The 22,584-nt window shown below is 36.1% G+C and overlaps 1 pseudogene across 1 annotated transcript; it reads left to right on the top strand.

Moving 5' to 3' along the window:
• The first annotated feature begins 1,412 nt into the window (after positions 1-1,412).
• On the top strand, positions 1,413-4,421 carry LOC306652574 (cyclin-Y-like protein 1; annotated as a pseudogene). The gene has a single exon. The product of its transcript is annotated as a cyclin-Y-like protein 1 (transcript).
• The last annotated feature ends 18,163 nt before the right edge of the window (positions 4,422-22,584 follow it).

Consider the following 22,584-nt stretch of genomic DNA (forward strand, 5'->3'; position numbering starts at 1 on the left):
AAATCCATATGCAGGAGAATGAAACTCAACCCCTATCTCAACGTGCACAAAAATCAACTCAAAATGGATCAAGGACCTCGAAATCAGATCAGAGACTGTTCATCTTATAGAAGAAAATGTAGGCCCAAATTTTCAACATGTGGGCCCAGGATCAGACTTCCTTAACAGGACATTCATAGCACAAGAAATAAAAGCAAGAATCAATAACTGGGATAGATTCAAACTAAAAAGCTTTCTCTCAGCAAAGAAAACTATCAGCAATGCAAAGAGAGAGCCTACAGAGTGGGAGAAAATCTTTGCCACCCATAATTCAGATAGAGAACTAATCTACAGAATCTATAAAGAACTCAAAAAACTCTACACCAAGAATACAAATATTCCAATCAACAAATGGGCTAAGAAATGAACAGACACTTCACAGAAGAAGATCTAGACGCAATCAACAGGAATATTTAAAAATGTTCAACTTCTCTAGTAATAAGAGAATTGCAAATCAAAACTACCCTAAGATTTTATCTCACCCCAATTAGAATGGTGATTATCAAGTATTCAAGCAACAACAGGTGTTGGCGAGGATGTGGGGAAAAAGGTACACTCACACATTGCTGGTGGGGTTGCAAATTAGTGCAGCCACTCTGGAAAACATTGTGGAGATTCCTCAGATAGCTTGGAATGGAACCACCATTTGACACAGCTCTCCCACTCCTCGGCCTATACCCAAAGGACTTAAAAGCAGAATACTACAAACATGCAGTCACATCAATGTTCATAGCTGCTCAATTCACAATAGCCAGATTGTTGAACCAATCTACATGCCCTTCAATTGATGAATAAATAAAGAAACTGTGCTATATTTATACAGTGGACTATTACTCAGCTGAATAATAAAATTATGGTATTTGCAGTCAAATGGATAAACTGTAGAATATCATGCTAAATGAGATAAGCCTATCTCAAAAAACAAAAGGAAGAATGATCTTGCTGATAAGAGGATGTTGACACATAATGGGGGGAGGGGTCAGGAATGGAGGAAGAGGGACTGTATAGAGGGAAAAGTGGGGTGGGAGGGGTGGAGGGATAGGGAAAAAATAACAGAATGACTCAAACATTACCCTATGTAAACGTATCGTTACACAAATGGTATGCCTTTACTCCATGTACAGAGAATCAGAATGTATTCCAGGCATACTAGTTGGCTCTGCATAGGCAGCTACGGCGTGGAGGCGGGGTTGTGGCGGAGGCCGAAGCCCTGCCGGGGCGGGCGGCGGGGCGAGGAGGCAAGCAGCTGGCGAGGCCGCGTCTGCTTGTGCGGAGCAGCCCGGGCATAGCCCGGGGCTGCCAGGCGCCGGCCGCGCCATTGTTGGGGGAGGGGGCGGCCACTGAGCACGGCAGAGTCCCGGGAGAGTGAAGGCGCAGGCGGCGGCGGCGAGGAGCGGAGGCGCCCCATGGGGAACACGCTGACATGTTGCGTGTCCCCCAATGCCAGCCCAAAGCTGGGCCGTCGCACAGGGCCGGCGGAGCCGGACTATAAGTCTGAGCTCTATGAGGCGGCGACTGGGGACGCAGTGGCGGTGGCCATAGCGCCGGCGCCCGCTGCTGTGGAGCCCCCTGAGTTACATTTCGAAGCCGGCGAGGGCCACCACCTGCAGCACATCAGTGACCGCGTGATGCCCGAAGATCTAGCTTTGGAATCAAACCGTTCTGACCATCCAAGGGCAAGCACAATTTTCCTGAGCAAATCTCAGACAGATGTGCGTGAAAAGAGGAAGAGCAACCATTTAAACCATGTATCTCCAGGGCAGCTTACTAAAAAGTATAGCTCATGCTCAACAATATTTCTAGATGACAGCACAGTCAGCCAGCCTAATCTTAGAACCACAATAAAATGTGTGACCTTAGCAATATATTACCACATAAAGAACAGAGATGCAAATAGATCCCTGGATATATTTGATGAGAGATCACATACACTCACAGGAGAAAAGGTTCCAGAGAAGTACTTTAAGCATGACCCTGAACACAAATTTATTTACAGATTTGTTCGTACTCTTTTTAGTGCTGCACAGCTAACAGCTGAATGTGCAATAGTAACTTTGGTCTACTTAGAAAGGCTTTTAACTTATGCTGAGATTGACATTTGTCCCACTAACTGGAAAAGAATTGTTTTGGGAGCCATTCTTCTTGCCTCCAAGGTTTGGGACGATCAGGCTGTATGGAATGTGGACTACTGCCAGGTCCTCAAGGACATTACAGTTGAGGACATAAATGAGATGGAAAGGCACTTCTTGGAGCTAGTCCAGTTTAATATTAATGTTCCTGCTGGTGTTTATGCCAAATACTACTTCGCTCCTTAGCTGATGACAACAACCTGAATTTTCTGTTTGCTCCTCTCAGCAAAGAAAGAGCACAAAACCTAGAGGCCATTTCAAGATTGTGTGAAGACAAATACAAAGACTTATGTAGAGCTGCTATGAGAAGGTCTTTCAGTGCTGATAATTTCATTGGTATTCAGCGCTCTAATGCTATCCTCTCTTAAAAGGGAGAATTGAGGGGTAATAACATCCCAAGCCTCTCATCTACAAAGACTGGACGAAATATCACCACTCTTGCTCAAAACCAGCAAAGTTAGTATTTTCATCAGAAGGAAAGACCTCAAATTCAAGAGACTCATGGACAAGGACAGTTGCACTCCATAGGAAAGAATGGGACCTTGTCAAACAACAAACACACTTTCTGTCCTTTTTAATGTAAACAGAGTTAACAAAAACCACTCCAAAGCAAAAGCTCTCAATCCACATGCAGATATTTGCTTACTGTGTAGGCCAATAGCTGTGAACTATGTGAGGTTTTTTAATTAATCATTTAAATGTTTAGACTTTAAAAGACACTAACCATATAACTTTTTGTTTTTCCAGTTTTTCTTCCCCTTCCCCATTGCTGCATATGCCTTTAGAATTGATGCACTATTACCTTTAAAACATGGTACTTTCATTTAAAAAAATTTTTTTGTGATATTGGGGCTCAAAGCCAGGGTCTAGCATGTGCTAAACATTTGCGGGCCCTCCCCCAGCCCACGGTAACACTCATTAAGCCACTTAGGAGCAACTTTAGCATTTTTCTTCCTTCCCACTGTATCATATCATTGAAACTGCTAGTCATTATTGGCAGTCAGTTGAAACCAAAAAGCTACTGGATAACACCTGCCATTCATATATTTTGCAGGCACTACTTATTAGCATTTTGGCATGTTTTGGGTCATAAAGAGAATGTATCACCTATTGACTGCTTACTTCTGTGGGTCCACATTGCATTTTTTGTGAACTGTTAATGGTGCTTCTCACTTTCTGATAATTTTCCTCTTTTAAGTAAATTTATTAAAAGATATTTTCATAATGCTTGCCAACATGGTGGTCCAGTGATAACTGAGCAGATAAAGACCAGGTGTCCTGAAAGTTTTAGTGCAATTTTAAGTTTTGGTAACTATGCCCTGCTGTAAAAGTGTAAACACTACAAACTCTTACAAAACATTTGAAAGTTAAATTATATTTCTTTAAAACTTAATAAATTTGGAATATTAAGCTATCAGTTTTCTATTACCAGTCCCTGTTGAAGATGGCAAACATTGACTGGAATAAAAAATTGAAAGCTCAACATTTTTTCAAAATTAAGTTTAAAAGAAATGTAATTTAATTTTCAAATGATGATTTGAAGTCCGTAGCATTTATACTTCTACAGGTGTCAAAGCTTAAAATTGCACTGAGATTTATGGAGATAAATAATACTAAAGTTTAAAAAAGTTAAAAAAAAACACCCTCCTCTTTTTAAAGTAGTTTTATACAGGATTGTGTTGTATCTGCTTTGATCACCTAAATTTCTGTAGATTTGGTAAAGGAAGATTATGAAAGAGGAGTGTTGATTCACATGTAATAAATGAAAAGGAATTGAACCCTAATAGCAGCAGGTGATATGAAAGGTTTTTTTTCTTTTTTTTTAAATCATAAGCGTTAACCTGATTGTAGGTATCTCATTTTAAGTCCTGCTATATAAGAGAGAACTTACATGAACTTTAGGAACCCTTACTTCAGTTTTTAAAAGGCAAGGAGTAAATAATTTAAGAAATTGATAACAATGTTACCTACATTTGAAATATAAAAAGATAAGTGTTCTAAACTATGTGAAATGAATTTCTCTTATCTTAAAAGTAATCCTAGGAATCTTGCACTTATGAGCCAGGAATACTCTTTCTCAATATAGTGATGCTTCACATTATACTGAGTGCTGCAGGTTCCATCATTTTTAAAGGACAGACAAGTGATAAATAATGGTGTCTGAAATATTACAATCTACCACCTCAAGGAAAAAAGAAAACATTGTTTATGGAGTTCAGAGCTTGGAGATTCAAATATTGATTGCAGTTTTATTTTGAAAAGAATGCTACAACTTACATGGTTTTTATTTCTCATGTTTATATGAAAAGAAAAGCTAATAAATCTATTTTAATTAAAAAAATGTATTCCATTTGTTTACAATAAAAATGAATTAAAAAACTGCTGTTTCTCAAAATAATGCCAACAATGCAGTGAGATAAGAAGACATAAAGTGCCAGATATTTATAGTATATTTCCTGCACAAACTTCATATTGATAATGTTTAATCTTCATACAAATCAATAAATAAAGACAATATTTCAGTACAGAGGAGAAAAGGCTAAACTTTAAAGCAGCAAGTTTATTCAAATGAATATCAAAATACTTAATAAACTTAAGAAAAATCAATTAAATTACTTATAAAAGAAGTAAAAATTAAGGTTACAACAAGATAGAAAATATTTATCTATCAGGATGATTAACATGAACATATAAAACATACAAAATATTGTTTATGATATCAGTGCAGTATGCACCCTGATGTGATACTGGTACAACCACTATGGAAAAATATGTGGTGTACTTTAAAACTATATCTCATGACCTAAACATTGCACTGCAAGTAACTATATTTCAAATATAAATATGTATATATCTTTTATGTGCTTAAAAATGGGCATTCATAATAGGACTATTTACTATAACCTAAAAACTATGAATTACCCAAAAATGCCCATGGATAACAGATTGAATAAATAAATATATAAGTATGATGTTGTACATTTTCTCAGTGAAATATTTTTATGATCATATTTAATAATAATATATGGCATGCTTAACAATTGCTGAGGGATTACAATTCAAATATCTCTGCACAAAATATGAGTATATGGGGTGATGGATATATTAATTAGAAGGATTTAGCATTATGCATTGTATGCACATATCAAAACATCACACTGCAGTTCAGAAATACAATGGATGGAATTTGAAACAATGGTGGAAGGTGGCAAGTCTTGATCTCCTCAAAATGCAGAAAGGAAGCAATAAAGGAAAAGCAGAATTGGGAGGTTGGTGACAAAATATATGCTCTAAGACTCAACATTACAAATTCTGAAACTTGGAAGGCCTTGGAGATGGGTACCAGAGTAGAAAATAAATTCATAGTCCCCTAACTCCCAACCTGAACAAAGGTGGAGGAATAGGGGAGGGGCAATAAAGAGAGAAAGGAAAATAGAGGGAGCAGAAAAATGCTTAAACTGCACCAGTTAAAACATTTGGAAAGGCAGACAAAATTTAAAATGTGACAGGATCAGCAGGGTTCTTAAAACACAGCAAACATTTTAAACTCAAATCATAAAAAGAAAGCTGAGTGAGGGGTCTGCAGCCATCTTTGGATTCCTTAGTCGACCACTGACCTCCTTGAAATGACAGGGTTTTTTCCCCTGCCCAGACAGCCAGGAATTAAACCATAGGAAAATCCCTTGCAGTGGGTCCACTTAAGAATCCAGCCAGAAAGAACTTCTAGAAGGACAACTCAAAGCCTGCTAAAACTCCCTCTCCCTCATTCTGAACAAGAGGAAGGAAGTGTGGTGCACACCTGTATAAAAATGCACCTAACCCAGCACTTTTCTCAGCCTCTGCAATCCAGACAGAGATAGAAAACTCTATGCAGTTTCCACTCAACTCAGAGAAAGAGAAACAAAGCAGCTTACACCTCCAGGAGAGGAAAGTGGATTCATTAGGACAAAAGAATCTTCAACCAGTAATGTTGTGGGGCGGCACCATGAGAAGCCTAGCAAATGACCCTGGGATTATGGGGCCATACCAGAGGGAAGCTTCCTGAACATATTGTGATATACAGACCCAATTCCTGAATGGTGGCAGCTGTAAATAGAAGGTTTCTAGGATAAGTTCCCTGAACACCTTAGAAAACTTATGCTGAAGATACCTGCAAAGATAGTCAGAGGAAATTTAATTAAGTCTGAAAATTACTAGAGCCTAGGCAACAGGAAATATCTGCTTCCAGCCTCAACAGGAAACCAGCCACATGCATGATCTCAACAATATTCAGTCATCAAGAGACTCACTTCACAGGTATTGGCACCCAGAGTGAAGGTGAAAGGATGGATAAAGACATAACATTCACATGGGACTCCTAAGGGAGCAGGAGTAGCTATTTTTATATCAGATAATTGGATTTAATTCAACATTATTCAGAAGAGACAAAGAAGGTCATTTCATACTGCATGTGGAATTGTACATCATAATGTGTAATAAAAGTAAATATCTATGCCATGAACAATGGAGTATCTATGTCATAAAGCACACACTTCCCAATATGAAGAATCAAATAGACTATGTTACAATACTGTGGGATGACTTTAATCCACATTTCTCACCACTGAATTGGTCATGCAAACAAACTAAATAAATATTCTACAGAATAAAAACTACATGTAATAATAGGGACCAAAAAGACATCTATAGAATATCTTATCAATGAAATAACTTTAACTTAGCACAAGAAATATTTTCTAACTGAGACAGTGTTTTAGGTTACAAACTAAATCTTAGCAAATACCAAAAAATAGATTTAATATCTTGTGTTCTATCAGGCCATAATGGGATGAAAGTAGAAATCAATGATAATCTAAACAGAAATCATCATAACTACTGGATGTTAAATAATACACTTTTGAATGATGAATAGATAGCAGAAAAATTTAAGGGAAAATAAATTTATTTTTAGAAATAAATGAGAGTGGTGATAAAACATAGCAAAATTTCTAGGACACTATGAAGGCAGTTCTGAAAGGAATGTTTATATCATTTAGTTCATACATTAAAAGAATATAAAGATACCAAATAATCTAACATTACATCTCAAGGCCCTAGAAAAAGAACAAACCAACATCAAAATCATCACAAGATGTGAAATGATCAAAAACAGCCAAAATCAATGAAACTGAGGATAAAAAAATAAGATCAATTAAACAAAGTGTTGATTTTTTAAAAGGATAAATAAGGTCCATCAATCCTTAGGCAATCTACCAAAATAAAGTGTGACAAACATCAAATTAATAAAATTTGAGATAAAAAAGAAATATCACCAGAGATACTACTGAATTCCATGGGATCATCAGAAAATATTTTGAAAATTTATACTCCAAAAGACTAGAAAATCTTGAAGATATTGATAAATTCCAAGGGACATATGACCTGTACATATTGAAACATAAGTATATAGAAAACAGATCCATATCAAATAAAGAGATTCAAGTATCTATCAAAAGGCTGCCAAGAAAGAAAAGTCCAGGACTAGAAGGTTTCTAAGTGAGTTTTCCCAGATATTTAAAGAACTAATAGCAATCCTCCTCAAATTATTCAATGAAATAGAAAATGAGGGAACAGTACCTAACACATTCGATGAAGCCAGTATTATTCTGACTTTAAAACCGGGCAGAGAAAATGCAAGAATGTTCAGAGAAGAAATGTTTGGGTTATAAGAGTCTTAAATCAATTAGTGAGTTTATCACCTGATAGGATTAATTGAGTGGTAACTGAAGGCAGGTAGGGAGTGGCTGAAGGATGTGGGACATTGGAGCATGACTTTGGGATATAAGTTTTGTATCTGGTGAGTGGACTTTCTCTCTATCTCTCTCTCTCTCCTAATAATTATGAGAGCAGCTTATCTCTTCCACACAATTCTTCCATGATGTTCTGCCTCACTTCAAGCCCCAAGGAATGGAGCCAGCTTTCTATGAACTTATACATCTGAAACCATAATCCCTCAAGTAAATTTTTCCTCTTCTACAATTATTATGGTTGGGTCTTTTAATCACAGTAATGAAAAAGCTGACTAAAACAGAAAGAAAACTACAGACCAATATCCTTGATGAACATAGATACAAAATTTCTTAATAAAATATTGGAAAACAGCATAGACAAGCACATTAAAAGATCAAGTGCATCACAGTCAATTGGGATTTATCCCAGAGATGCAATGTTGGTCAACATATGGAAATCAGTAAATGTAATAAAACACATAAATGAATATAAGGGTAAGAATCATGGAGTTATTTCAAGGGATATAGAAAAAGCACTTGAAAAAGTAGAACAAACATTTTTAATATACTAGAGAAACTAGGGATAGAAGAAAATTACTTGCACATTGTAAAGTTTATATATGATAAACCTAAGGCAAGCATTATACAAAAGGAGAGAAATTGAAAGCATTTTCTCTAAATACAGGAAAAGCAAGTATGCCCACCATTCCCACTATTATTCAGCATAGTCCCTGAAATTCCAGTCAGAGCAATTAGGCAAAAGTAGAAAATTAAATATATATAGAAAAAGAAGAGTTCCAATTATTTCTGTTTGCTGAATACATGATCCTATATTTAGAAGAACCAACAAAATTCACCAGAAAACTTTTAGAATACATAAATAAATTGAGGAAAATAGCAGGATACAATGTCAACACCCATGAATCTATGACATTCTTATCTACAATGATTAATCTGCTGAAAAAGAAATTGGGAATAAGATACCATTCACAATATTCTCAAAAATAAATAAAATACTTCAGCATCAATCCAGGAAAAGAGGTGAAGTACTTCTACAATGAAAATTAAAGAACACTGAAGAAAGAAATTGGAGAAGACCTTAGAAGAAATACAAAATTGGTCTGGGGATGTAGTTCAGTGTTCAAGTGCCCAGTGCCCTCCAAATAAGAAAAACATGTCATATGAGTTACTGGTTGAAGTTGAGCTATGTATAAAATATCCAAGAAGAAAGAGTTATTAGGCTAGTAAGAATCTACTGCAGGGGTCAAGAGGAAAATTACTTCTAGAAGTAGAAATTAGAGATAAATGAAGTAAAAGGGAGATAGATATATATAGAAATAGCTAAAACTTTTGAGAAAACTTATAGAATAAATGAAGGTCATAAATATTTGTATGTAAGAGGAAAATGAAGACAGATAAGTCAAAAAATTTAAATAACTCAAAACTAAGATGGAGCTGTGACAATAAAAGATCAGCTCTTGATAAGGCATGTGGCATTCATCGCTGACCACTTCTATGAAGTGACATCCTTCACTATGCCCTTGGGACTAGTCACAATTCTACATTTCCCAAACATGTATTTAGCATTTATCCATTTAAAAAATGTTAAATGATACATTATTATTGCACACATTTATGGGTCACACATATAATATTTTGATTTGTGTATAAACATTAGAATACTTAGAAAATCTGTTACCTGAAATGTGAATCAAGTCTTGTTTTGGGGACATTCAAATTTATGTTTTCTATTTTGAAATACATAAATTATTGTTGACAACATTCACCCTCCTATGCTAGGAACCATGAGTACTTAATCTCTCCCGTATGCTGTGAGAGCATACAGGATAGATTAATATCTTAGTCTAGAGACTGAGAAAAAGTTTTCTCAATTGGATCACAAATAGATCAAATTATAAAGTGCTTGTTCCAGGCAGGTGAGAAGAAGTGCAAATATTCTTTCAGGAAGATGAAAAGGAGTGATAGAATGTCCTCAGAAAGACAGCATAAATTATAAGAGTCACTGGCAAACATTACTGGAAAATCATGGAATGCATATTTGGCTGTGCACTAATGGAGATAATGTTACAAAAAAGGCAAGGACCAAACCACATATGTTCCTGTCATGTATCTTAAAGATATCAGTAGAAATATTTTAGCAAAAAAAGGCATTAAAGTTTTGAAGCAGTGTACTTATCTGGTGGGGGACATTTGTATTTCTATTCCATAATACTATTTTGCTGTAGTCCAGAAAGCAAGTTCAATGACAAAAGATTGTACTTAGTGAAATGAATAAGAAAACAGCTCTTCAGGAGAAACTAGGTGGAATTGTCTACTTGGTGTAAGAAGAGATGTAGAAGAGGGAATGATTTCCAATTTATGAGGACTTGAAATAGGCAGAAAACACACATCATGTAGGCTATAATTTTTTTAAAGTTTTGAATAAACATTCTAGAAACCAAGAGGTCTCTCAGAGAGAAATTTTTTAAAGGATTCATTGAGTATAAAAAATGCTAGAGAAAAGGATTGGTCCTGAGACATATTCCCTAAGCCACCAGAATTATGGATAAGAAGCACTTGGGAAATTATCTTCCATCTCTAAAAGACCAAAGTATTTTATAATGGAAGTTTATGGAGAAGAACATATATTGCTCATATTGAACCTATGTTGGCTCCAGATGAGAAGAGAAGGACAATGCAAAGTTAGGAAATTTTGAGGATAGGACAAGTTTGGGAATGTAAGAAGAGCTGCTGCTCCTTGACTGGTAGGGAATGTAAAGCACCTTGACACACATGCTCCTGGGACTTTTAATGGAGGTTTGAAATGTAAACTTAGAAGTTAGGAGCAGTTCTTTTTGCTCTGATTTCTCTGTTCTTTTGGAACTGTTAGTTGAATTGCTTTCTTAACATCTTCTCTCTTCCATTCTCTGGCTTATGACAAAATTAAGACATCTCATTGTTTTATCAGTGGAAATTGTAATTTTGTGCTTCTAGTGTAGAAACTAGATATTCAAAAGTATGAATCAGTAAAATAGGTAAAACCTTTCACTTTCCAAATTTACCTTGGGGCAGAAGAAGTTTTAGTGTGAATTATGGATGCATTGAGGCTGAGATGCCCTTTGCAAGTGTAGACAAAGAAGTTCAGAAGAAAATGTGGCATTCAATATATATTTAAGTTCATTTCCTAAGTTGAATACATAAATGATTGAATAAAGAAGGCATTTAATGAGTTTATTTGTTACCAAGAGAAGCAGAACATACTCACTGGTGAATATTAGAAATTGCACAGATAACTAAGTTACTTGTCATAGGTCATCTGGAAACATCAATGAAACATTTAAAATAAAATAATTATATATCACCAATAAAAATGTGGAAAAATAAAATAAATTGGAAAGGAAGTGCAAGATTTTATGAAATTATATTGAGGCCAGATGCTATTTTCTTTAAAATTGCAACACTTTCTCTAATGTCTGAAACACTAGATTCACTTGAATTTTATTCATACACATGACTATGTGAATTTCATAATCTTATAAGTGGATTTTTTAATATATGTTACTTCCAGTCTTGTCTTTAGAACATACCATGGAAATATGAGATAAATGGGATTTGTAAGGAGAAAAATAGTTATTTTTATTATATCATCATGAATAAATTTATAAGAAAAAATTTAATTAAAATATCATGACATATATTATATATAAATAGTACACTTATAGATTATATGCCTATAAGAATATTTCTTTTTTATGTCTTTATTTATTTATTCTTATGTGGTGCTGAGGATTGAAGTCAGGGTCTAACACATGCAAGGCAAATCCTCTTCCACTGAGTCATAGCCCCAGACCCAAGAATAATTTCTTTAAATAAGCATTCACTAATGTTATCCATTATTCAGTAGTATTTCTTACAAGTTGTATCTCATTTTAATTCATCTTTTCCTATTCTATTTGCTATAAGCGATTAAATATAATATTTTGAGAATAATGATATCATATTGGAATATATATTTTTTCAATTCAAATAAAATCTTCTCCAATATTTTAATCAATTTTGTCCTTCCATAATTTAATTTACTGAAAATAGGGCATACTGGTAGTATATATCAGCAATTTATGATCTTTCAATAGAGGAAAATTTATGTTTTGATTTTGAAAATTGTTTTCAAGGATAAGGGCATCTTATGTACAGAGACATTAAAGTATTTATTCTATAGTACATTTCTTGAGCATGCAATTATTTTGAATATTTCCTTATGGTGCATTGTTTTTTTTTTATAATTCAAATTCAGACTTAAATTATTCACTTAAAAAGGCAACACACACAAGACTAGGCAATCAGAAAACAGTAAAAGATCTCATAAAAATAGTTGAATATAACCATGAGCAAGGAAATCTTAGGGAAAATTCACAACTCACAGGTCATTGGTAGTTAAGAAAACTTGAGATTTGAAGGCATTGTACAAATTGAATTCAGTGTCCACTGAGTAGATAACGAACTCAAACTCTGAGCAATGCAAATTAATTTCATACCTAGTGAGGACGAGAGGCACAGGAGAATTCCTGTATTCAAGTCCAGGGCTATCTCTTTTACTAGCCGTCAACATCTCTTACTAACAAACTTAAAATGCCAATGAAGGTCACACTTGAAAAGCCAGGTGGCATCTTTGAGAACAGGAACAATGGTTTCCTTTTTTAAGGAAAGTTTGAAACCATCTCTTCCAAGCCATAGCCACCCTGGGTTCCTGATGGCATTAGTAATCTCTAGGTATTGACACCAATTTGCTAACTTGATAATATGGAAAAATTTATTCATGATTACAGACTTTTGGAAGCACATACAGACACTTTTTGAAAGATTTGTTTGTATATTATGACCAGTTTCTATTAATATTGTGTGTTAAAAAATATATTCCTGTGATAATGGAGAATTATAATAATACCTAAATACTCAATGAAATAATCATACTGTATCAGTATCATTTAATAAAGGAAAGCTCTCTCCATAATTTTTTTTTAGGTATTAGGGATTCAGTTCAGGGAGACTTTACCCCTTAGTCATGTCTGCAATCCTTTAAAAATTTTTCTTTTTGATTTTGAGACGGTGACTTGCTGACTTGCCAGGGCTGGCTTCGAACTTGCAATGCTCCTGTTTCAGCCTCTTAAGTTGTTGGGATTGCAGTTCTCCATCATTTTTCATGAGATTATGACACATAAAGGAGGATAGCAGCCAAGGCCTGTGGCCTCAGGATCAGCACATGCTCTCATAATAACCTGCCATATTTAAATACTAAATAAAAGAGAAAAATACTTAAGAATGCTGCAAGTGGCTGCCTCCCAGGATTCTTTTTATGTGTTTGATAATTCAATTGTACAATGTAAATAGCTGGCAGCAGCAGTGTTGTGTGCTAAATATCTCATTACAAAATGCTAGAAAACTAGAGAAGTACTGACAATTAAGGATTGGTACACACAAGTGGCCAAAATTGAGGTTTACAAAAGGATGATAATTGCTCAGAAGATAGAATTGATGCATATAATTGGATTTGGTCATTTTACTTTTATCATGTATTTGCATTACCTCAAATGGATGAATGAAGTTGCATTATTTTTTTTCCTTCAGTTTTTACCTTTATGTGTCTAAGTTTTCTCAAGAATGCTAATGGCTTTACCTCTGTGTTGATCCACCCTTTAATCCCTAGGACACTGGCATTTCAAATATTCTAAGTCCTTGGTGATTCCCTAATTATCATATCCAGAGAACTTTTCTTATTCCCCATTTTTCTCTATATCATTTTTTTATTAAAAAATGATAAATTTACATAGGGCAATGTTGTTTGATTCATTCTGTTATTTTTTCCCTTCCCCCACCCCTCCTTTCCCTCTTTTCCCTCTATACAGTCCTTCCTTCCTCCATTCTTACCACCCTCCTTATCCCTAACCCTAAACCTAACACTCACCCTAACCTAAACCCACCTACCCCCATTATAAATCCTCATCCGCTTATCAGCGAGATCATTTGTCCTTTAGATTTTTGAGATTGGCTTATCTCACTTAGCATGATATTCTCCAATTTCAACCATTTGCCTGCAAATGCCATAATTTTATCATTCTTCATGACAGAGTAATATTTCATTGTATATATATGCCACAGTTTCTTTATCCATTCATCAACTGAAGGGCATCAAGGTTGGTTCCACAATCTGGCTATGGTGAATTGAGCAGCTATGAACATTGATGTGGCTGTATCTCTGTAGTATGCTGATTTTAAGTCCTTTGGGTATAGGCCAAGGAGTGGGATAGCTGGGTCAAATGGTGGTTCCATTCCAAGCTTTCTGAGGAATCTCCATACTGCTTTCCAGAGTGGCTGCACTAATTTGCAACCCCACCAGCAATGTATGAGTGTACCTTTTTCCCCACATCCTCGCCAACACCTATTGTTGCTTGTGTTCTTAATAATCGCCATTCTAATTTGGGTGAGATAAAATCTTAGGGTAGTTTTGATTTGCATTTCTCTTATTACTAGAGATGTTGAACATTTTTTCATACATCTGTTGATTGCTTGTACATCTAATTCTGTGAAGATTCTGTTCATTTCCTTAGCCCATTTGTTGATTGGATTATTTGTATTCTTGGTGTAGAGTTTTTTGAGTTCTTTATAGATTCTGGAAATTAGCGCTCTATCTGAAGTATGAGTGGTAAACTCATTCTCCCACTCTGTAGGCTCTCTCTTCACATTACTGATAGTTTCCTTTGCTGAGAGAAAGCATTTTAGTTTGAATCTATCCCAGTGGTTGATTCTTGCTTTTATTTCTTGGGCTATGGGAGTCCTGTTAAGGAAGTCTGATCCTAAGCCAACAAGTTGAAGGTTTGGACCTACTTTTTCTTCTATAAGATGCAGGGTCTCTGGTCTGATTCCGAGGTCCTTGATCCATTTTGAGTTGAGTTTTGTGCATGGTGAGAGATAGGGGTTTAATTTCATTCTGTTGCATATGGTTTTCCAGTTTTCCCAGCACCATTTGTTGAAGAGGCTATCTTTTCTCCATTGCATATTTTTGGCCCCTTTGTCTAGTATGAGAAAATTGTATTTATTTGGGTTTGTGTCCATGTCCTCTATTCGGTACCATTGATCTACCTGTCTATTTTGGTACCAATACCATGCCGTTTTTTTACTATTGCTTTGTAATAGAGTTGAAGATCTGGTATTGCAATACCCCCTGCTTCGCTCTTTCTACTGAGGATTGCTTTAGCTATTCTGGGTTTCTTATTCTTCCAGATAAATTTCATAATTGCTTGCTCTATTTCTGTAAGGTACATCATTGGGACTTTAATTGGAATTGCATTGAATCTGTATAGCACTATTGGTAGTATGGCCATTTTGACAATATTAATTCTGCCTATCCAAGAACATGGGAGATCTTTCCATCTTCTAATGTTTTCTTTAATTTCTTTCTTTAGTGTTCTGTAGTTCTCATTGTAGAGGTCTTTCACCTCTTTTGTGAGATTGATTCCCAAGTATTTTATTTATTTATTTATTTTTGTTGCTATTGTGAATGGGGTAGTTTTCCTAATGTCTCTTTCTGAAGATTCATCACTTATGTATAAAAATGCATTGGATTTATGAGCATTGATCTTGTAACCTGCTACTTTACTCAATTCACTTATGAGTTCTAAGAGTTTTATGGTGGAATTTCCAGGTTCCTCTAAATATATAATCACGTCATCAGCAAACAGGGATAGTTTGAGTTCTTTCCAATTCGTATCCCTTTAGTTTCTTTGGTTTATCTAATTGCTCTGGCCAGACTCTCAGGAAGGATTTTGAATAGAAGTGGTGAAAGAGGGCATCTCTGCCTTGTTCCAGTTTTCAGGGGTAATGCTTTCAGCTCTTCACCATTTAGAATGATATTGGCTATGGGCTTAGCGTAGATGGCCTTTACAATGTTAAGGAATGTTCCCACTACCCCGATATTTTCTAGTGTTTTGACCATGAAGGGATGCTGTATTTTATCAAATGCTTTTTCTTCATCTATTGAAGTAATCATGTGATTCTTAATTTTAGTCTGTTGATATGGTGAATGACATTTATTGATTCCCAGATGTTGAGCCAATCTTGCATCCCTGGGATAAAACCTACTTGATCATGGTGCACTATTTTTTTAATATATTTGTATGCGATTTGCTAAAATTTTGTTGAGAATTTTTGTGTCAATGTTCATTAAGGATATTGGTCTGAAATTTTCTTTCCTTGATGTGTCTCTGTCTGGTTTAGGTATCAGGGTGATATTGGCTTCATAGAATGAGTTTGGGAGGGTTCCCTACTCTTCTAGTTCATGGAATACTTTGAGAAGTATTGGAATGAGCTCTTCTTTAAAGGTTTTGTAGAACTCGCCTGAGAACACATCTGGTCCTGGACTTTTCTTTGTTGGTAGGCTTTTGATGACCTCTTCTATTTCATTGCTTGAAATTGATTTATTTAAGTTGTGTTTGTCCTCCTCGTTCAGTTTAGGTAATTCATATATCTCTAGAGACTTGTTGATGTCTTCATGGTTTTCTGTTTTGTTGGAGTATAGATTTTCAAAATAGCTTCTAATTATATTTTGTATTTCACTCGTATCTGTTGTGATATTTCATTTTTCATTCTGAGTTTTAGTAATTTGAGTTTTCTCCTTCTTTCTCTTTGTTAGTGTGGCTAAGGGTTTATCAATTTTGTTTATTTTTTCAAGGAATCAACTATTTATTTTGTTAATTTTTCCAATTGTTTCTTTTGTTTCAATTTCATTGATTTTGGCTGTGATTTTAACTAATTCCTGTCTTCTACTACTTTTGGTGTTCGTCTGCTCTTCTTTTTCTAGGGCTTTTAGCTGTAGTGTTAAGTCGTTTATTTGTTGATTTCTTTTTCTTTTGTTGAATGCTCTCCATGAAATAAATCTTCTTCTAAGTACTGATTTTGTAGTGTTCCAAAGGTTTTGATATGATGTGTCCTTGTTCTCGTTTACTTCTAAGAATTTTTTTTTATTTTGCTCCTGATGTCTTCTGTTATCCATTCATCATATAATAGTGTATTATTTAATCTCCAAGTATTGGAGAAGTTTCTGTTTTTTATTCTGTCATTTATTTCTAATTTCTATCCATTATGATCTGATAGAGTACAAGGTAGTATTTCTATCTTCTTGTGTATTCTAACAGTAGTTTTGTGGCATAAATCATGGTCTATTTTAGGGAAGGATCCATGTGCTGCTGAGAAGAAATTGTATTCTTTCTTTGTTGGATGGTATATTCTATATAAGTCAGTTAAGTCTAAATTGTTGATTGTGTTATTGAGATCTATGGTTTCTTTATTCAATTTTTGTTTGGAAGATCTATCCAGCGGTGAAAGAGGTGTGTTACAATCGCCTAATATTATTGTGTTGTCATCTATTTGATTTCTGGAATTGAGAAGAATTTGTTTGATGTACATGGATAAGCCAATGTTTGGGGCATAGATATTTATGATTGTCATATCTTGCTGATTTACACTTCCCTTAAGCAGTATGTAATGTCCTTCTTTATCCCTTCTGACTAGTTTTGGCTTGAAGTCCACATTATCTGAAATGAGGATGGATACTCCAGCTTTTCTGCTGTGTCCATGTGCATGGTATATTTTTTCCCATCCTTTCACCTTTAGTCTATGGGTATCTCTTTCTACGAGGTGATTCTCTTGCAGAGAGTATATTGTTGGATTTTTCTTTTTAATCCAATCTGCCAGTCTATATCTTTTGATTGATGAGTTCAGGCCATTAACTTTCAAGGTTATTATTGTGATATGATTTGTATTCCCAGTCATTTGACTCATTTTTGTTTTTTTCACATGATTTGGTTTCTCCTGTATTTGGCTATTCCTTTAGGGTAGTTCCTCCCATTGCTGATATGCATCATTGTTTTTCATCTCTTCCTCATGGAATATTTTGCTGAGAATGTTCTGTAATGCCGGCTTTCTTTTTGTAAATTCCTTTAGCTTTTGTTTATCATGGAAGGATCTTATTTCATCATCAAATCTGAAAGTAAGTTTTGCTGGGTATAAGATTCTTGGTTGGCATCCATTTTCTTTCAGGGTTTGGTAAATGTTGTTTAAGGCCCTTCTACCTTTTAGGGTCTGGATTGAAAAATCTGCTGCTATTCTTATTGGTTCCCTCCTGAATGTAATTTGATTCTTTTCTATCATGGCCTTTAAAATTCTGTCTTTATTTTGTATGTTAGGTATTTTCATAATAATGTGCCTTGATGTGGGTCTGTTGTAATTTTGTATATTTGGAGTCCTATAAGCCTCTTGTACTTGGTTTTCCATTTCATTCTTCAGATTTGGGAAATTTTCTGATATTATTTCATTGAATAGATTGTTCATTCCTTTGGTTTGTTTCTCTAAGCCTTCCTCAGTCCCAATAATTCTTAAATTTGGCCTTTCCATGATATCCCATAATTCTTGTAGATTCTGTTCATGATTTCTTACAATCTTCTCTGTTTCTTCACCTTTGTTTTCAAGATTAAATATTTTTTCTTCAATATCTGAGGTTCTGTCTTCCAGGTGTTCTATCCTATTGGTTATGCTTTCTATGGAGTTTTTATCTTGGTTTATTGTTTCCTTCATTTCAGGGATTTCTGTCTGTTTTTTTTTTTTCAGTATCTCTAACTCTTTATTGAAATGATCTCTTGCTTCCTGTATTTGCTCTTTTAACTGTTGATTGGTGCAATCATTTAATGCCTGCATTTGCTCTTTCATCTCCTCCTTCAATGCCTCCATTTGCACTTTCATCTCCTCATTTGCTTCCCTGATTGTTTAGTTATGTACATTCTGAACTCCCTTTCTGATATTTCTTCTGCTGTGCTGTCATTGTGTTTTATTGATATAGTATCTAGGTTTGTTTGGGACATTTTCTTCCCTTGTTTTCTCATATTGGTCAGATGTCAGTGGGACTCTGTGATACTGCAGATTTCCTCTATTGGCTTATAGTGTCCCTGTAGATTTCCAGTTTATCACCTCCCAGCCTTCAGTAGCCTGAAGTCTTGGAGTAACTTGATAATGTAGTGCTTCTGAAGAAAGCTGTCCCTAGCCCGCTACTGGTTCCAGGGCTTGGAGCTGGCTCTTTGTAAAGGCTCTCACTGTGGGGCCTGCTCTGAGAAGCTGGCCCTGTGGGAGGAGCCCACCACTGGAGTACTCAGGGTTGCCTGGGGGAGACTCTAGCTGCCCTACCCTACTCTAATAAGCCACCCGAATCCGGGCCTGCCGCCCGGGCTGAGCTTCACCGGGTGGGGGAGACTCACCCCATGGTTCTATTTTAGTCTGAGTCTCTCAATGCCTCCACTTCTTGAATCCTGGGTTCTGGAGCTACTAGAGATGCAGTCACCCTCTAGTCTGCCATCTTGGATCGCTTTTATGGTGCATTGTTAAAGGTGGGTTATTTTAATCTCCTAGTACACTGGAATGCAACAGAGCTCTCTCTTCATATCTACCAATATGTGATTACATATTTAAGAGCTGTAATGGTAAGAGCATATATATTTATCATCATTAAATTCTTCAGATACATTGATTCCTTTATCAGTCTACATTGACAATCTTTGTTCTTTTTATATCGTGATTGACTTAAAGCTTTTTTCTGATTTATACATAGCAATTACCTTGCATTTTGTTTGGTTTGGTTTCAAATTTCATGGAATCTTTTTGTCTATACTTTAACTTTCCAACTTTGTGCATCCTTCAGTTGGCATGAGTCTCTTGTAGGGAATGTGCAGAATGATATTTTTAAAATCTGCTCAATCATATTCTTTGGGTGGAGAATCCAATCATGTTTTTACATATATTTCAAAGGAAGGATGTACAAGTTTAAATTTTCTCTAATAAAGCCTCCAATAAAAGAGGGGAATCTCTTCAATTATTATCAATAGTGAAAATTTAAACTTCTTAATTTAATTGGAATTTAACTTATAGTTATATATTATTTATTGCAGACATTGAAAAAATAAATTTTGTCATAGTTTTTTATCCTACTACCTAATAATAATGTCTCAAGTTTTTCACTGAATAGTTATTCAGCACTACTTTTCAGACATCAGAGTAACAAAGATCATCACTATTACCATCATCATCATTGTTACCTTATATTTTTAACCAGTATGTAATTTTTGTGGGTCTGACTCATGCACAACTCTAGAGAATGAGAATAAATATACTAGTACTTTGTGAATAACCCAAAAACATGGTTCAAATAATTTTTCCAAAATCATAAACCAGTTAATTTTCTGAAAATTTTGGACTAATTATTATAGTTTTGTATTGGCATATTATTTTCTTTCTAATTTGCATTTCTCTAGTGTCTAACAATATTGAATATCTTTTTAAGCCTTTATTTGCTTTTTTATCTTTTCTTTGAATTTTCTATTCCAATATTTTGTCAATTTAAAAAAGTGTACACTAATTGGGTTATTCCTTATTGAGCTTTGAAGGTTCTACACCTGTCATGCGTAAATGTATATTTGTACATATTTTGTCATTGTGTGTGGTTTGTGTTGCATTTCCTTTAGAATGTCTTTAAATGTCAGAAATTTTTATTTTTAGTCTCTTTTTATAGTTTTTCTTTCATTCTACATAAAAAATGTTTTCCCTACTCATCATTTTTGGCAGTGTTTCTATATTTCAGGTTAAAGTTTCTTTCTGTGATGTCTAGTCAGCTATTAATGACACACACTACACACATTTTTGTCTTTTGAGGTTTATTTTTATATTTGATTTTTAACATAAGAAGGTCATTACATCCTCTACTATCTTGAACATATAAAATGTATATTTTAATAATTGTTTAGTGTCTTTATTAGTTCACTTAGATATTTCTGGGTCACTTTTTGTGGACTTATTTTACTGTTCTTTGTACATATTTTCCTGATATTTTGACATTCCTGATAATTTCCATTGGATACTGGAACTGTGAATTCTGTTTTATATTGATACAAATTCTGTTGTTTCAATTATTATTTTGTTATTTTTATTATTTTATGGTTATTATTCTTTGCAGAACTAGGGATTGATTTCACACTACCATGGAGCTACATCTTCAGTCCTTTATTTATTTTGAGATAGGATCTCACCAAGTTGCCCAGGCTGGACTGGAACTTGGGATCCTCCTGTCTCCACCATTCACATAACAGAGACTGCACATGCGTGCCACTGTGCAAAGATAGAAAACAAAATTGATTTTACATTGGACAGTTTTTTGTTTTGTTTTATTTTAAACTGGGTATTGCACTCCTGGCCGCTGATTGGACCATTTCAAAAGAAGCCTATTCTCTCACTGACTCACTGTATTCTGGGAAAATGTGGAGGTGTCCATCAGAGGCTGTGGGGAGAAGGCAACATACACACAGCAAGCCAACACCGCTCCCACACTCCCTTTAGCTCCACGCATCCAGAGCACAGTACAGGAGAGGAGGAGACCGTGCCTGGCCAGCAGCCTCAGCCAGGCATCGTGCCTTGCCTTGGATGCATCCCCACATGTGCTGGTGAGTGGGCAGTGCTGTCTGCTGTGCCTGCTGCCCCCTGCCAGAGGGTACATGGGAAGGGGTTGTGGGTGGGGACCAGGGGCTCAGGCCTGGCGGGAAGTGGAGGGTAGAGGTACAGCACTGGAGCTCCCGTGCCAGTCACCAGTTGGGTCGGTTGCAGATCCCGGGTCACCCAGGCATTTCCATGGGTTGGGTAGGGTGTGCATGGATGTCTGTCCCACTCCTTCTGGGGGTCGGCTCTGTCCACTGCCTCCCGTGCTTGCTGTGGCTTTGATATCTAGGGGAGGCCAGTCTTTCTGTGAGGCAGAGGAGGGGAAGTGGCGGAAGGCCTCCGGAGACACTGAGTTCTTCTCGGCGGGTGTGGGTCTGGGGGTGCGGATTTCACTGTTCCGTTGCCTCCTTCAAGGAAGGAAGGGGCACGGGTCTGCAGGATGTGGGTAAGGAGGCGGTGGCCAGGGGGCTTCCAGCTCCTTGGAGAGGCCTGGGTCCTGCACGGAGGAGAAGGAGGAACAGGAGGAGCAGGAGGAGCAGAAGGAGCAGAAGGAGTAGGAGGAGTCCTAGTGTGGAAAGCAAGTGAAGACCAAGACCAGGGCAGCCTCCTGCTGGTGGGCCACACCCCGAATGTCAGTCAGGAGCAGAGGTGGAGGGAACGTGGGACAGTGAAAGAACCAGGGAAAGAGATGCAAAGCATTGTGTGGTCAGTCATTGTTTTGGGTGTCTTTGGGCCCTATTCATTTGCTATCCAAATCCACTGGATAGCTCCAGGTTCTCTCCCTCCAATCACCTCCACACTGCCACATAGACTCTCCTGTAGCTTCCCTCTCTCCTCCTCAACTTTTCACACACTCCTTTTTGGGGTAAGCAGTATTTTGCCTTCAGCTTGGGGAACCTTTGCTAATAACAGGATGCCTGAATTGTTCTGACCATGAACTGCTTTAAATTCCTCTCTTCCTCCTGTTCTTTCCTTTCTGGGACCTAGAATGTCCCATGACCACTAACAATTATCTTTTCTTCTGCAAAAATGGCAAAAACATTTAGTTGAAACACATGGCGCCTCTCTTATGTGAATATGTCCATCAAGACACATCAATGGTCATGTTTCCATAACCTTAGCCT

This window comes from Sciurus vulgaris (assembly GCF_902686455.1).
Source record: "Sciurus vulgaris genome assembly, contig: HiC_scaffold_292_arrow_ctg1, whole genome shotgun sequence".
Lineage (NCBI taxonomy): Eukaryota > Metazoa > Chordata > Mammalia > Rodentia > Sciuridae > Sciurus > Sciurus vulgaris.